This window comes from Macrobrachium nipponense, chromosome 42 (assembly GCF_015104395.2).
Source record: "Macrobrachium nipponense isolate FS-2020 chromosome 42, ASM1510439v2, whole genome shotgun sequence".
NCBI classification, from domain to species: domain Eukaryota; kingdom Metazoa; phylum Arthropoda; class Malacostraca; order Decapoda; family Palaemonidae; genus Macrobrachium; species Macrobrachium nipponense.
This window is the reverse complement of record NC_061103.1, coordinates 29,505,613-29,522,816: the sequence shown is the minus strand read 5'-3', so window position 1 is coordinate 29,522,816 and position 17,204 is coordinate 29,505,613.

Genomic DNA, 17,204 nt, shown 5'->3' with positions numbered 1-17,204 from the left:
AAACTTCAAGCAATGAGAAAAAAAGGAGCCAAAAATGAACTCTTAATCTTGAAAACTAAGCGCGCTGTGATTTTTTGAAAAAAATATTTTTTTCCGCTTACGCGCTCACTCTCAAACCCCTCCGGCATACGGGAGTCATTTTTTTATTTACGGCTCCGGCGTTTAAGGGTTAAAGGACATTTGTAGCTTAGTGCATGTAAATGAATCACGGTGATGTGATAAATATTCACACTATGTATATGTATGTATTTAGGTGGTCATATGTATAGCATATGCCTTTTTTTTTTTCTAGATATGTTAACACAGACACAACGTGCACTTGATGTATAGGCCAGTCCCTTGCGACGGTCCTGATTGGCTATTGATAAGCCAATAATGACAGGGCTGGAAACTCTCAGTCTCTCTCGAGAGTTCACGTAGGCATGGTTTATCTTCCACTTCTCCTTTCAAAAGTATCCCTCAGGAGAGCTCGGAAGACAGATATTGCCTATATGTGAACTCTCTCTCGAGAGACTGAGTTTCCAGCCCTGTCATTGGCTTATCAATAGCCAATCAGGAGCGTCGTAATGGACTGGCCTAGACGTCAAAAGCACGGTTGATGTAAATCTACTATCGATACCTACACGCAAATAAAACCAAAAGGAAATGAGCTGACAAACAAAAGCACAAAAAAAAAAAAAAAAAGCAGAAACACGACCGTGAAAGGTGAGTATAATAGTTTTCGTTTATGTTGTTTTTGTTGGCGATTCCAGAGAATCAAGAACCACGACACTACGTCACCTCCCGTTGCAAACCGGGTGGAATCCCGACAGAAACAAAAGCAAATCGGCTCCAGAAGTACCGTTTTAAAATCCACGCTGAAATGTATAAACGTAACGAACGAAATGCGAGAAGCGCAACCCGCGGGATTTGTCTTATTTTCGACGTTCCTCAAATAACCTATGATCCTTTTCACTGGGGATTTTCTTGCCATCACTCGACGATGTTCTTACCGAGTGAAAGCTTCTTAGGTCGAGTACTATATACATACACACTTTGGCGCCAGAACCATGACAGAAAACACGCGGGATTTTCGCGTGCGCTAACGGGCACTTGTCTTTCGAGGTTTATACAAATCGGTTGCACATTGAATGTTGAAGAATATAGTTTATTTTCGTTTAAAAAAGGTTGTCCAGTTATATATGGAAATGTTAATGAATATATATCGTTAAAATTCCTAGCCCGGAATTTGCAATAATAATGTCGGCACTATTCTGTGATATTTTGAAAATTCGTATATCAATTAATCTAAGGGAATTACAAGAACACGTTCAAGCTGACCAAAGCGCAACTTGAAAGAGAAATCCCTCATCATAATATTTTTTAATATTTTGAATATACATGTGTCAGTTAACCTGATGTAACCACATAAACATATTAAAGCTTGACAAAGTATACAGGCAATTGAAAAAAACAAAACCCTTCACCATTTCTGGATCCTCAAAAGCCACATACGTCGTATTAACACTCAGCGATGAATGAAGTCCGCGTCATGATCAAAATCAATTGCCAAGTACCTCCGGCCTGGTAAACAGATTAATGACCATCTGGTGAAATCCTCCGTAAAATAATATTTAAATAAATAATTGTCTTGGGGTCATGGCATTTCGAGATTGCTGGAATATCAATTAGCGTCCGAGGGAAGTATATGAAGACGCGTTGCTCTGAGAGAGAGAGATTACAAGTTATCAGGCATCTTGTGTGTAAACATATATATATATATATATATATATATATATATATTATATATATATATAATCTCACTCGTCTATCTATTTACAAAGCCTTAAATCCAAAATGGAGATTAAGCGAAGAAAATAGCAGTCACTCTCACCGGGTTGGGCTGAGGCTAAGTAGAACGAAAAAAAAAAATAAAATAAAATAAATAAATAAATAAAAAGTTGCGAAGAAATTGAAGAGAGTGAACTGAATCTCGAAATATTTAGCACGACTCCTTGGCGCGTATACTCTGTCTTTTTCCATCTGTCCATCCGCCTGTGGTTGTCGCGCATGGCAACACTGCGTCCCGTGCTGAAATAGTTACGTTATGCCTAAATTTTAGGTAAATAAAAGGATATCTGGGTGTATATTTGCAACTGGAATGTGTTTTAATATTTTACTGTATGCGAATTACACCGTTAATATTCGAAATAGGATATTATATAAAGCCCGGGACGCAGTGTTGCCATGCGCAAACACCATAGGTGGATGGACAGATGGAAAAAAAACAGAGTATAGGTTGATGGTATTGGTATAAAGTAAATTGAGAAGTTACCAACAGCTCATTAGGTTACGGGTCGACAAAGAGATGATTGTGGAAGGTAAACAGTTCCAGAAGGTTAGGGTTAACGGAAAGCTGTTGTTATTGAAGCTATTTATCCCCTCATCTATAATAAAGAAATAATAAAGATGTTGACGACACAATTCAGAGCGTCTCTACGTAAGGAAATTTTTAATGGTTGAATTACCTAAAGAGTAGATCCATCCTTTTATGCGAGGGTAATTACCTCATCGAGAGAGAGAAACTTAAAATCAATGTTTCTTGGAAGACTAGGCTTAAGATTAAGATTTTAGGTAAAGAGGAGATATTATTTCTTGAATGGCAAAATGTCGATTACGCAAATGAGAGAGAGAGAGAGAGAGAGAGAGAGAGAGAGAGAGAGACTTAAAATCATGTTTCTTGGAAGACTAGGCCTAAGTTTAAAATTTTAGGTAAAGAGATCAATATTCCTTGATGGCAAAAGGTCAATTACGCAAATGAGAGAGAGAGAGTTACAAGGAGTAGGATGTCTTAAAGACTTATTAGCCCATCCGAGGAGAGATCATGTGTTTACTTATCTCTAGGAGGAAGTTTTACTGTTCATTCACAGTGTCCTAACGATTCTGTCTAGCTTTCTTTTGAACTCTTCCACACTGTTAGAGAGAGAGAGAGAGAGAGAGAGACTTAAAATCATTGTTTCTTGGAAGACTAGGCCTACGTTTGAAATTTTAGGTAAAGAGATCAATGTTCCGTGAATGGCAAAAGGTCGATTACGCAAATGAGAGAGAGAGAGAGAGAGAGAGAGAGAGAGAGAGAGAGAGAGAGAGAGAGAGAGAGAGAGAGAGAGAGAGAGAGAGAGAGAGAGGAGCTTAGAAAAATAAACCTTCTCGTTATTAGCTCATGAGGTCTTTAATATAGCTCAGATGTAGCGGGATCGCGTCTCCACCCGGGAGATAAAATCACTAGCTCCGAATCACGGTCAGTTACTGCTGCAGTGTGGGGTCCGTGGTGGGAGGTTGAAACCAACATTTCTTTGGATTCAGGTCAGTGGTCTCTTTGGAGTGTTTGTTCCGTGTGAATAGGTTTCATTTAATAATTAACGAGACATAGAACCCTCCTGACTCATCACTTGCAATGTAAGTAACAAAAATTTAACAGCATTCAAAGTGACTAGACGCATAATAAGACAACCAAAGAGTTCACGTGATTAACGGTAATTACAAGTCACGCTTGTTACAACACATTTCCTCAGGGAAGATAAATGTATCCATCTGCCTGCAATATACCGAACAGGAAATCCCTCTTCGCTAATAGATTTGCAACGTTGAATGCAGTGCCACGACACGCGGTGCCAATCAGCGGACCCTCAAAACTTGTAAATTGCCTTAATGGAAAAAAGCTGCTATACCCGTTTCTCGCCCCCCAACACCCCGTGTTAAAAATTCAGAAAGAAAACTGAATAAATGAATAAACGAAAATATAAAACGTAAAAGCTTTAAACCTTCTCGGTGAATTTTCGATTGGTTCATCTTTCTCTATATCTCAGGTTTTTGTTTTATTTATTCGTTTGTTTTTCGTATATATATATATATATATTATATTATATATATATATATATATATATATATAGATATATTGGGGGAGAGCTGTCACTGGATGAATACCATCAGGGTTTTCTCTGGATGAAGAAGAAGACTAACATTTATTCTTTTTTATGATCATGCTCTCTGTATTTATATTTACAAATTAATACGTATATTAAAAAACAAACTTCTTTTATTAAAAAGAAAAAAGTTGATAAAACAAGAGAGTCATTCTCACGATGAACAATAAACGACAATAGATCCTGATGTGTCCATCGCCAGTCGATGCTCTTTTTTTCTTCATTTTTCACTTCAGTGACAGTTGGGGGAACATCTGCGCTTATGGAAAGACTTCTCTATATCTCCATTTAAAAATCTACAATAATTATTTAGAAACTGTCAGCGAAAGAAACAAGACAAGAATCATGATTGCAATGAACTATAAGGGACAATAAATCTAGATACGTCCATCGCTAGTTGATGCTCTTTTTTTTTTTTTTCCAACGGTAGGGGAACATCTGCGCTTATGGGAGAGGAAGGCTTTTGGCAAATCGGATCTGGCTCCACTTCCCCGCGGCCTTTTCCCCACTGCTCATTCTTCCACTTCGGTTTCAGGAAGGGAGCAACGTCACAGAAGCCAAAATGCAAAATACATATCAGTCTGTAACTCGGTTAACGGCGCTGCCACACCAGCAACCATGAAATATACACGATTTTTGGGTTCAAACGGCCCCTAAGCTGAAAGCCCAAATCTCAACCTGGAACCTGAAGTGATTGTAGGTTTATCAACAATTCTCCAGAATACCCACACACAAACATAAAACTTTCAGCCACACCCGTAGGTGGCCTACGTTGTTGGCACATATAGGGGCAGGGGCTAGGCGCCCGATCACGGCTAACTTTAATTTTAAATAGAAATAAAAACTAGTGAGGCTAGAGGGCTGCAATTTGGTATGTTTGATGATTGGAGGGTGGATGATCAACGTACCAATTTGCAGCCCTCTAGCCTCAGTAGTTTTTAAGATCTGAAGGCGGACGGACAGACAAATATCCATCTCAACAGTTTTCTTTTACAGAAAACTAATAAAAACGAGATAGCGTCTCTTCCAAAGAAGGAAGGTTGAATGTTATTTCCTAGAGAACTTCCAACGTAAACTCAGAGATTTCTCTGCTCCCAGAATCGTGACCTTCGATTCAACTGCAACTTCACAACCTCACGAGAGCAGAGAAGTTTGTCAACGAGTGTAGAAAAGGGCTAGACTCTGCGCTTCGTGACAACAGTTGGTTTTAGAGCAAGAGGGTCATAAAAGCGTAGAATACAAATGAATAGAAGGAAATAGTGGGCACAGATTGACAGCACCTTATCCAGTGAAGTTGATAGCGTATTGCCAGGATTATTATTAAGACTGCTGGGCCTTGACCCAGGCTAACATCCCAACATCTCTTGAGAATGGGCCACAGAAGGGCCTGAAAGTACTCGAGTGTGGAGTAAAACTAAATGTAAATACTTAGAAGTAAACAAGTTACAAATTGAATTTGTGGGTTTCTTTTTCAATCTTCAGAAGAAAACTGAAAGAAGTTTTTGTTTGGTTCATTATTATTATTATTATTCAGAAGATGAAACCTACTCATATGGAACAAGCCCACTGGGACTTTTGACTTGAGATTCAAGCTTCCTAAGAATATGGTGTTCATTAGGAAGAAGTAAGACGAGGTAAAGGGAAATACAGAAAAAAAGGCCCATCACTTACTAAAATAAACAAATAAATAAATGATTATATTAACAAATAAGCAAAAATGTAATAAATTCAAGGAGAATAGTATTAGTGTAGTATTGTATTGTACCTTTGCTTGAACTTCAAAAGTTCCAATTACAAGACTTCCTCTGGGTGACTGTTCCAGAGTCCAACGGTGTGAGGAACAAAGGACCCCTGGAACTGATAAGTTCGACAGAGAGGCACATTTATGCCATATTGGTGCTTCTGCTGTTCAGCGAATCTGGTTGCTCTCTCTCTCTCTCTCTCTCTCGGCAGATAAAGGGGACCAGAGATCTTGTAAATGTGGAAGATCTCGGTTGAAATACATAATTACCTCATTCAATGTTGAGTTGAGTTGAATATATAGAATTTAGGTCAAAGGCCAAGCACTGGGAGCTACGAGGTCATTCAGCGCTGAAACGGAAATAGACAGTAAAAGGTTTGAAAGGTGTAACAGGAGGATAACCTCAAAGCAGTTACACTGTGAATCAAGTGTTAGGAGAAGTTGGACAGTAAGATGCAAGAAAGAGAATATGACCGGAGGTACAGTAAAAGAAATGAAAGCAGTTGCGGCTATGGGCTGAAGGCACTCTGCAAAGAACCTTAAGTAATGCCTACAGTGGACCGCATGAGGTCCACTGACGGCGCTACCCCCGCTACGGGGCCTAATTCAATGAATTTGATTATTGATAGCGTAATGTCAATGTATAATTCAGTCAGTTTGCCTCCCTCCCTCCCTCTCTCTCTCTCTCTCTCCGAAGCATGCATATATGCATCTACTAACAATACGCTGTCAGTGTGAATTATAAATTCTCGGTAAAAGGTGGGGCGGGGCTACATCCACTTCGATCCTAAGCGATGAAACTCCCATTTGAAGAAGGGGACGTGACTTGGGAGGAGAACGACCAGATTTGTCAAAAGGCTCCCTATTTGAAAGTATTGGGTCATGTGACGGCTCTCCCTCTCTCTCTCCCCTTTCCGAGTGCTAAATAAAAAATGGCGGTATGTGGAGGCATCAATATGCAATGGGAGGGCTTTCGACTTTTCATATTTGCCTTTTTCATCACTTTTATGATGATGGTGATAAAGTTTTAAGATAATAAAAGACAATGGTCAGGTTGGTTGAAAATATTTCACTTGACTAGACACGAAGTCTGCTATTAGCATTTGAGAGAATTTACCAGAGAATTTTAATGATATGATTTTGACTTCTGTTCCATTCCTTATGGGCATTACTATCACTAAAGTATAGCATTATTAGAAAATCTATCAAGACGGTACTTCAATGTTCTGTCACGTATCTTTTAACGTCCTGATTAACCAATTTCCTGGAAATATTACTTCATAGATATTCTCAGAGAGAGAGAGAGAGAGAGAGAGAGAGAGAGAGAGAGAGAGAGAGAGAGAGAGAGAGAGAGAGAGAAGGGTTAAATGTTCAACGTTATAACTTCCAAAAAGAATTACAATTGTTGGCTTAAGGGGACATCACTTTCGTGAATAATACTATTAGTCACGATAGCAGCACAAACAGATCATTACTATTTATCGTTCGGTAAAAAAAATAAAAAATAAAAAGCCACTTGTTTGTTTATCGACGTCATAATCAAATTCATTTTGGTGATATACGAATGCCCATATTCTCTCTCTCTCTCTTTCCATCAATCAGGCAAATTGGTTACCAAAGACGACTAGAGAGCCTGAACATATATGGCTTAGAAACACGACGATTGCAAGGACAACCAATAGAAACATTTAAAATAGTGAAAGGCATAACAAAAGTAGACAGTAACCTCTTTACATTGAACGAAAACCAGACAAGAAATAATGGATGGAAACTAGAACTGAAGAGATACGACACATCCCTTATGTGACACGTGGAATAAACTGCCACCAGAAGTTGTAAACAACAACAGTGTAGAAGAGTTTAAAAGAAAGCTAGACAAAATCATCAGGACACTGTGAATGCACAGTAAACCTGCTCCTAGAGATAAGTGAGCACACGAAGTCTCCTCGGATGGACTAACAAGTCTTTGAGACATCCTAATCCTTGTAACACTCTCTTCGGAGCTATTGGTGTTATTTACAGGACAGTAGCAATTTTCGATTTTGTTAAATTATCCAGACGAGCGGCAGTTTAACTTTCTATCGGAGGACTGTGTTTCTTTGGTTAAATCAATATAGTTCTCAATGAAAAATGATCGTGGGACCATTTTAGTTTTTACGATAAATAAAGCATAAAACGATCAACATTTTCGACTGCAATATATCCCTTACACAAGAATTATAGCCGGAAGATCGTCGACATAGTTTCTGAAGAGGAATAATTGCAATTAAATGGTTGGTCAATTATTTATCCGGGTAAAATTGCTCTTATTTTACTCTCAAAATATTTTAAAAAGTTATGTACCAATCTCCAGTTTATTACCAAACATTGTTAACATTCTGTGGACCACCGGTAACGTCATCATGGTCCATTAGTAGTCCATGGATCATCTGTTAAGAACCACTGGCCTGAATAAGCTAATAAAATACGAATGAAAATTTAGATATAGCCTGATTCCTATGCTGGGAGTACAGAGGAAAGTAAAGATTCCTTGATCACACAACGAAATAAAAAGTGTCGGCTGGTAAACATTGAGAGAGAGAGAGAGAGAGAGAGAGAGAGAGAGAGAGAGAGAGAGAGAGAGCGATTTACATAATTTCTTCTAAAGTTTGTTTTACATTTTATATTTTTCTTTGATTGGTATTTCAACCACAATTATCCTTTCTAGGGGAGCCAACGCATTAAAATAGCTAATGGAAACTGTTCATTATTCTACGTATACCAGAAAACCACACGTTTTTCCAGTCATTCTATGGAATATGACCCAAATCTAAAGTGATTAAGGGCTTCCAATATCAACCTTTTACCCGCGCCTGGTCTCTCTTCAAACGAATTTTAGATTTACTTAGCTAAAAGTCACCCCCTTTTTGCAATCAAATTCATCCAGTTGGAAATTTGGAGGCACGAATAAAAAATCATACCATTGGACGTGGCCCTATTCATTTTTCCGAAAACTTTAATCCTGTCGATAAATATGGAAATTATAGTTTTGAAAAGAGGACGTACAATTTTGCCATTTCTTTTATATACATTTCGTAAATAAAAGTGTTAATTTATATATGAAATAACGTGCGAGATTCCCATTATATTTCGATGGGTCAGTTTCCACTGCTGGTCACTTGTTTTTATTTGTTTATTAATTTTTATTGTTTTTTGTTGTTTGTGAAGGGTTTTCATCTAACCAAATACTTTCAAGAGAGCTTTTGACAGCTGCGTCTACCTGTTATGGCGTCAATCTCCTCCAAAAACCCTTCTATTGTATCCAGTCGTCACCGATTTGACACTCTCAGAGAGAGAGAGAGAGAGAGAGAGAGAGAGAGAGAGAGAGAGAATCACTGTAGACTACGGAGTTTAAGCCAAAACGCCAAGCTCTGGGATTTACGAGGCCATTCAGCGCCGACAGGTAAATTGACAGCAAGAAGGTTTGAAAGGTGAAATATGAACGGAGGTACGGTAAAAAAAGAATGAGAGAGGTTGCAGCTAGGGGCCGAAGGGAAGCTGCAAAGACCCTTAAGTAATGCCTACAGTGCACCACGTGATACAGGCTAGTAACTTCAGCTCAATGTTTCTTTGCTAATTAAATGGCAAAATCTGAGGCATTTGTCTTCGAACTTATGATTGACGGAGATGAGGAATTCTGCAGGTAAGTGCTCGGAAAGATGACCACCACTCAAGACTATAATTGATCAGCATAAGCCCACTTTCAACAAATGCTGGAATGAGCTGCATGAGGCTCGCAATTTCACCCCATTTGCGAACTGGCCTTCTATACGAACTTGCAATGTGAAACTTATTAATATTTCAAAACTAAGGTTATCTGGATTAGGAGAGGGTGGAAAGTAAGATAGAAGAAAGAGAATATGAAAGGAGCTACAGTAAAAGGAATGAAATGGATTGCGGCTAAGATCCGATGGGACGTTGCAAGGAACATTAAGAAATGCCCACAGTACGCCGTGTGAGGTGCACTGACGGCACTGCACCCTATGGGTTGTAATATATCTGATCTGCTGTAAGGAAATGCTTCTTAAGCAAGATAAGATGACGGCACTGGTTTATTCCCTGTCTAAATTTCCTGTTCGTCTGTCCTCTGCATCAACTCCACCTCCAAACCTTAATTCAACACCCAAACTTCCAACCTCTACAACACACCCCAGCCCCAACCTCCAACACCCAAAACTTCAACTCCCCAAAACCCAAAACTCCAATCCCAGACCTCCACCCCAACCTCTAACTCCCACAAAACTCCAACCACCAACAACCCCTCAAGCCTCCAATACCCCAAATACCCAACCCCCAAATCTCCCACCCCCAACCTCCTCCTCTCACCACCCAAACGTCCACCCCAACCCTCCAAACACCCATCCCAACACCTCAACCTCAAACCCCAACACTCCAACCTCCTCCCTCCACACTCCCCAACCCCCAATCATAAAATGTGCGTTCGAATCTCCTGAAGGAAACAAGAGCCGCTTCTTAAAGGTTCAAACTTCCAAACGTAAACTGGAATTCTTTCATGTCAGAAAAAGGATGACCCTCGGTTCAACTTCAACTTCGAAACTTCGTCCCGGCAACTTCGTGGGCGGAAGTTTTACCGCCGCGTCTGGGAGAAAGGTCAGAATCGGCTTTCATGACAGCTATTGGTCTAGAGAAGAAGGGAGGAGGAGAGAGGAAGGCAATAAAATACGGCGAATGGAAAGGAACCAATAACGGAACCAATAGATAGAAAAAAAAGAAAAGAAAAAAATAGAGCGTATAAATATCACATTGAAATTTTCAATTGATTTTAAATTGGTAAATTAATCTACTGTCACACACACACACACACACACACACACACACACACACGCGTATTTGGGTGCTACCTGCACGACAAAAGTTTTCCAGTGAAGCAAAGTAGTTGTAGTACTACTTTATAATCGTACCTTAGATAACCAGAACAGTGTATCTTGGACGCCAGCTGCACGACAAATCGTTTTTACACAGTGATACCGTGTGCAATGTAATCATACAAAAAGTTTACGGTGATGTAACTTTGTCCTGCACATTCACCATCTGACGTTCAGCAAATCTGGCTCCCATCAAGACAAAAGGTTACCAGCTGATGAATAATTCAAGCGGCTTGGGTCTTACGTTATTTAAGAGTAGGTGTGATTTAGCGTTGTAAAATTAAATAATTACAAAAAGTACGACAGTGAAAAAACAATAAACTGTATTGAATGACCACTAAAGGCCAGAGAGAGAGAGAGAGAGAGAGAGAGAGAGAGAGAGAGAGAGAGAGAGAGAGAGAGAGAGAGAGAATAATTAACAGTCAAACAGCTAGCACATCAGTCATTCTCCTTCAAAGCGAAAACGAACGAGCATAGCATATCGTAACTAACAGGACAAGGAATTCTTGAGCGCCCAAAACAACGAAGGAAGGAGGAGGAACCTCAAGATAAGAGACGACTCCCAAATCGCTCAAAGGACCCCCTCAACATCCTCCAGGCCCTGGCGTGGCCTTTGCTCCAAAACTTCGAGAGCTAATTCCAACTCGTGCAAGTTAGGCATTACAGCCTTCGGGTCGCTTTCTTCCGGCGGGAAGATTTTCTTTGAAGTCTACGAAAACACAGTTCTACCCTTTGACATTGTTTGAACGCTTAGTAACTTATGTTTTTTTTTTTTCTGAATCTGAGACCGATGAAGGGATAGGCCTAATGCTTTAATCTAAGCAGCAAGGACACAAGAGTTACGCACTGTTGCCAATTGGTATGTGTTTACCCTCCAAACTGGGGATAAGACTTTAAACAAAACCGCGGAAATAAGTGACTTTAGCGTATCTATTTGTAATATATATTACATAAATATTAGAGCAATTCTATCATGATTGTATTACTATGACAGCTAGAATTCTCATGGAAACAGTTTGTAAAGGCATCGGCGTATGTGTCACGCTCCGCTAAATTGGCAACGATGGATAGAGGAAGGAAAAGGAGTGGGGTTCAACCTGTCAACGATCACTAGGCCATGGGAATCAAGGAGCACGGAAACAGAAGGCGAATTCCAAACCTTGGTATTAGACATAGGAAAAGCTACCAAAACAAAATTTAACGCAGTATTATTAAGTTCCACAGAGTTAATGGAAAAAAGAAGTGACTAGTTGGGATTCGCAAGTCACATGGGAAGAGACGATTTAGTTCAACTTAAAGCTTTAATATACCGTATTAAAAGACAAATGTTTAGAAGCAGATCTGGCGACATGAATTAATTGAGATAGCCTAATCAATTCTGAAGCAATATAAACAGACATTAAATTGATATAAACGTTGGAGAATTTCGGTAAAGTCAAATGCTTTGATTTCTCCAGTAAGCGTTTGAGTTTGGCGGCTTAGCGCAGGACATTTTTAGACCAAAAGGGAATTTCACGCTCCGTTTGGAAGAACCAGAAAACCACCAGAGCTCAGTATTTTGCGTCCCACTTCTGGAATTCCAGGTCACCGAAATCCCGAGAAAAAGAAGGAAAAGAAAAATAACACGAACCGATGAAAATATACCGAGGACCAGAGAGGGAAATCGTTTGTCAGTCTCAGCCTACATCAAACTTGGAGGAGGAGAAGCAGGGGGCGGGTGGGGGTTTAGCTTTCTTTATACCCGCATATTTGGAAAAGAACAATGTGCAATTTTTTCATGATTATCGCAGTTTCATTCCCATCCACGGACAGATTTCAAATGAAAAATGATCACTTGCAGATATTTCAATACAAAAAAATTATTACGATTAGGGATAAATGGTAATATAATATAAAAAAATCTATCATAAAAGAACTCTGGAAATCAATATAAGTTCATGACAAAATCTTAAGGCTCCCATAAAGCGGTTGCTAAGACCGCATAAAGAGTCTCTTTGCGTCTTGCCTCCAGGATCTGCACCAAGTAGCCGATAATGGCGCCAAGATTATATCACCGAAGTCGGTCATATTGTAATCAAGGTCCTCACCTTTTTTGCTCTAGAAGAAAACGAAGAAGGTAATCCAATAAGTTCTCAGCGAACTACAGACGCCAGAATACGTTAAATTAACACGACAGCAGTGGAGTTATGCAGCAAAACGTATTCTGGGTATCCAGTTTTTAATGAATGAATGTTGGAAAACAATAGCCGTCAGAATTGGTCTAGGCTAATGACATGTAAACTATCGAGAGTTATATCCAAGTATTACGGAATGCTGGAATTAGGGTGTAGGCATGAAATTTGGATTTAATTATATATTTTTTTTAATCTATTGTTTAATTAATTTCTTATTTTTTTCTTGTTACGCAAGGCCAAAACACAAAGGGGAAGGGAAAAAGCAAATTGGGAAAATTCCAGGAAGTCACAAATAATTTTTCAGTAAATATTAATTTAAAAAATTATTGAGGGGACCAGGAATGATGTTCTTGAAGGAACTGAGTAAAGGGGTTTCAGACATTTGGAGGGGGTTAAATACTTTGTCGACACACACACACAAAAAATATAGCAACCTCTGACGCTGTGACAAAGATCCCGAAAACCAGAAGCTTGTAGTACTATAGTTTATCACATAAGGAGAAACAAAAACTGAGATTTTGGCCTTTACAATGACTTGTGAACATGAACTAAGTTAAGAACAAAATATTTGGGATAAATAACAATCAACACACTGGTTCCCATCTACTAAATTTCAACATCAGAGAAAAAGAGAATTTTGAGTGTTAAACTGATTTATGACCCTGAAAACTAGTCAGGTGGGGGTAATGGGAAAGACTAGCCGAGGCATAAAAACCAAAGCTGGCTTTATTGAAATCATGGCAAACACAGAAACAACAGCAATAATAATAATAATAATAATAATAATAATAATAATAATAATAATAATAATAATAATAATAATAATAATAATAATAATAATAACTCAAGACAGTAGAACGGTAATAATGCAAACTTCAAAAAAAACACTTGATGGTCTAATCATATTACTGAATATTTGTGCGTTGCGTGACTCGGGGAGAGAGAGAGAGAGAGAGAGAGAGAGAGAGAGAGAGAGAGAGAGAGAGAGAGAGAGAGAGAGAGAGAGAGAGAGAGAGAGAGAGAACATTTACTTACTTCTCACTTGAAAGAGAAAAAGAGGGTGAAGTCCAGTGACTGAATACAACTAACATTCTTCTTTCTTTTTCGGGAGGGATGATGTTTATTAGCACAGAAGGGCCAGAGAACGATAATATCGGTGTATTTTACAGCCGATTTCTTGAGTTCCCCAGTCACTGGGACTCGGGGAGCTCGATCGAAAAATGATGGCATCAGAAAAGATACGAGAACCGAAGTGGAATCAAATTTATTGAGCCAACTATAGTTATTTTAAGAAATCTCACAGTTGGGAATTAAAAGTAACTGTGTAACCTTTACACATAACAATATACTTAGGCTAATATTCAATGTCTGAAACAAGATTAAAGGGGCCATTTTTTCAATTATAACGCCACTTTAACTTACAGAAAGCAAGAAAGTGTGCCTGACCATGTTTCAGTTCCATGTGCCTGACTAACCCACCATGCAAACTCATCTGCGTTGTGTGTGCAATTTCTACTCTGGATACAGCTTACTAATGCACAATTATGGCCATTGCTAGTCCAGAAATTGGTATTTTATGAAATTTCTTAGATCAAGTGTTTCCCAAGGTCTCTGAACAATGCATTTACCAGAAAAGTTCCTTTGAACGCATTTACCCAAACCCTTTCGCCTCTGGAACTTGCATGGAATTTTTACAACATAGGTTCATTCAAGAGATCACATCACGACGGCCATGAAAAAGCTGACCGGAAGAAAGTAAAACATTAACCTCTTAATGGCAGAAGTACGAAATGCATTGTTAATAGGTGTAGCAAGTAAGAAAACATTAATGTCATTCAGGTAGATCTAGGCAACATTTTGAGTGGGCGAATAATGATTATGCCTTTCATATTGGTTACTGAATGCGTAATTAGGCTAAATACCACTCACCACAGCTAATTGTTCCAGGAAACTCTGCCTTGCACAGGTTTATCAGAAACAATAAATAGTATGCAATTATGAAAATTGTAAATGACCCTTGTTCGTTCATGTTCATGGCATTAGTAAGCCTAAAATTAATATTGCATGTGTTTATCAATGCATAATCCAAGCCATGTTTCAGTTTATTTCTTGCCAAGACCATGAAATATTTTTTGCCTACTAATGTACTATGTGATTTGGCCTCTACTATTGAGGTAAATTTCTTTTTATTACATTTTCACATGTGTATATGCCTCAGAATGTTGTTTGTTCACACTGGTAAAAAGTGTGCATCGGATGAGAGAAAAAAGAAAGGCATTGGTATAAAGAGCAATGTAGGAGTAAGATATGTTCAAAATTCAAGAGAAGCAGTGAGGAAAAACAAAACGTAGAATACTTGACAGGGATGAACTTATACCTACTCCTCCTTAACCAGACCAAAACAAGGGTGTAACAGACCCTGACCTAACCTACCATAACTAACCTCACCCGAACAGCATGCCCTACCTACCCTCGACCTACCTAAACCTTACTTAAACTTTACCCTAGAGTTTTTGAGGTGGAAAGTGTCTTCCCTGACCTGTAAGTGTGCATTTTCCAGAAACGTTCCTTTAAATGCGGTCATTAAAAGCTAGTATTTTTCTTTCTTAGGAACACTCAATAAAGGATTAGAACCACACTTGTTCACTCTAGATTTGCAGACATAGCTATCAGCTAGAAAAAAGACATGGCATAAGATATGATATATAATATTTCACAAAAGAACTAGATCCAATATTACCAACGGCTAAATGAAGGTGATATTGGTGCTCATTTCTTTTGGAATAGGAATGGGAGTTACCTACATAAGTAGCAATGGATTTAGGATTTTCCAAACTAAATCTGATGTGCAGGGCTTCTCACCAAACACTCCAAAACCTCTATGGAGATTGTGGTTTTAATAAAATCCAATAAAACCCACCAAAATTTAAAAACTAGACAAAGTTGAAAAACTAATGTTTAAGGGAGGTTGGGGGTCCATATGCACCATAGCCAGAAGAGACTTGATAAAGAAAAAAAGGTAGGTTAGGCCACTGCTCTGTAATTTACAGTTTAATTTCATTTGATTTTTGACCAGGTTAGGTTGGGAGGTCAATAAATTGGGCCCCCACCGCAGGGCCTGGTCAGACCTGGCACCCTAAATAAGGTTAGGTTACAGAAAGCTAGTAGTATAGGATGTGTCCCTGTAATTGCCCTTTTCATAGCAATCTTTATACGTTACAGCATAAAACACAGACAGACTACGTACAGATTTAGGCCTATACATCTTCCATTATTCCTGCTGGTTTAAATTCACTTGGTCTTGGTTTTTCCACTCCGAAGTCTCAGACTTCAAAGTGGGATATGGTAAATGACCGAGCGGTGACATAGCGACCACCCGTCTCGGAACGCGGCCACTTCCCGAAAACGTGCTGTAATTTTGTCATTATTCCGTAATTTAGTTGAAAACCATTACTTGTAGTCATATATATATATATATATATATATATATATATATATATATATATATATATATATATATATATATATATATATATATATATATATATATATATATATATATTTAAGCGAATACCAAACGAAATTTCATAGGCAGAGAGTCAATACCATTTTCACGAGTATTCCCTTATATGATGATGTCACGTGCATCTACTGTGATTTTTAAAGAACACACACACACACACACACACACACACGCAATGATTCAGCAATAGACCTCATTAAACTCCTTATCCGCAATTCCTCATTGATTTGCGCACGGTTATGCATATGACGTCACCAAAAGTCACATCTGGTTTGCTATTTTATTTGTCATTTGTCGTAATTCGTCAAAAGCTGTATTCAATTACATTCACTTAATTATATCGGGTCGTGGGGACATGCTGAATTCTGCCTATAAAAGATCTGATATGATTAGTCTTGTGCTTAGGTTACAGTAAATTCGCGAAAGGATTTGCATTGCTAATGATATTAACCGCAGTGAATTGTAGACTAATTGGCCTTCTAAACATCAGATGAAAAAAGTCATCTCGGAAGCAAGCAGCAATACACAGATTGAAATTTATTCATTCAGTAATAGTGATAAAAGCATAATATTAGCACGGAGATGGTCAGGGGTTTCGTCTGCCAAAAAATGAAAATGAGTCTCTCTCTCTCTCAAAAGTGATAGTTACTGTGACGTTGAAATAGCAGGTGATATTGTATATAAAAACAATAAGAGTGTTACAATTAGTATTGAAGGTCGTTGACAAAAACGTTGTTCAAAGTGCACAGAAAGTATTTGAACAAATATCATGCTATGTTTGGTGCACTGCATTTATATGTAAAGGTCTATAGAGCTTGGTAGTATATATATCACATGAATTTACAGAATCGCTGTCGGGACCTAGAGAAAGAAGCAGAT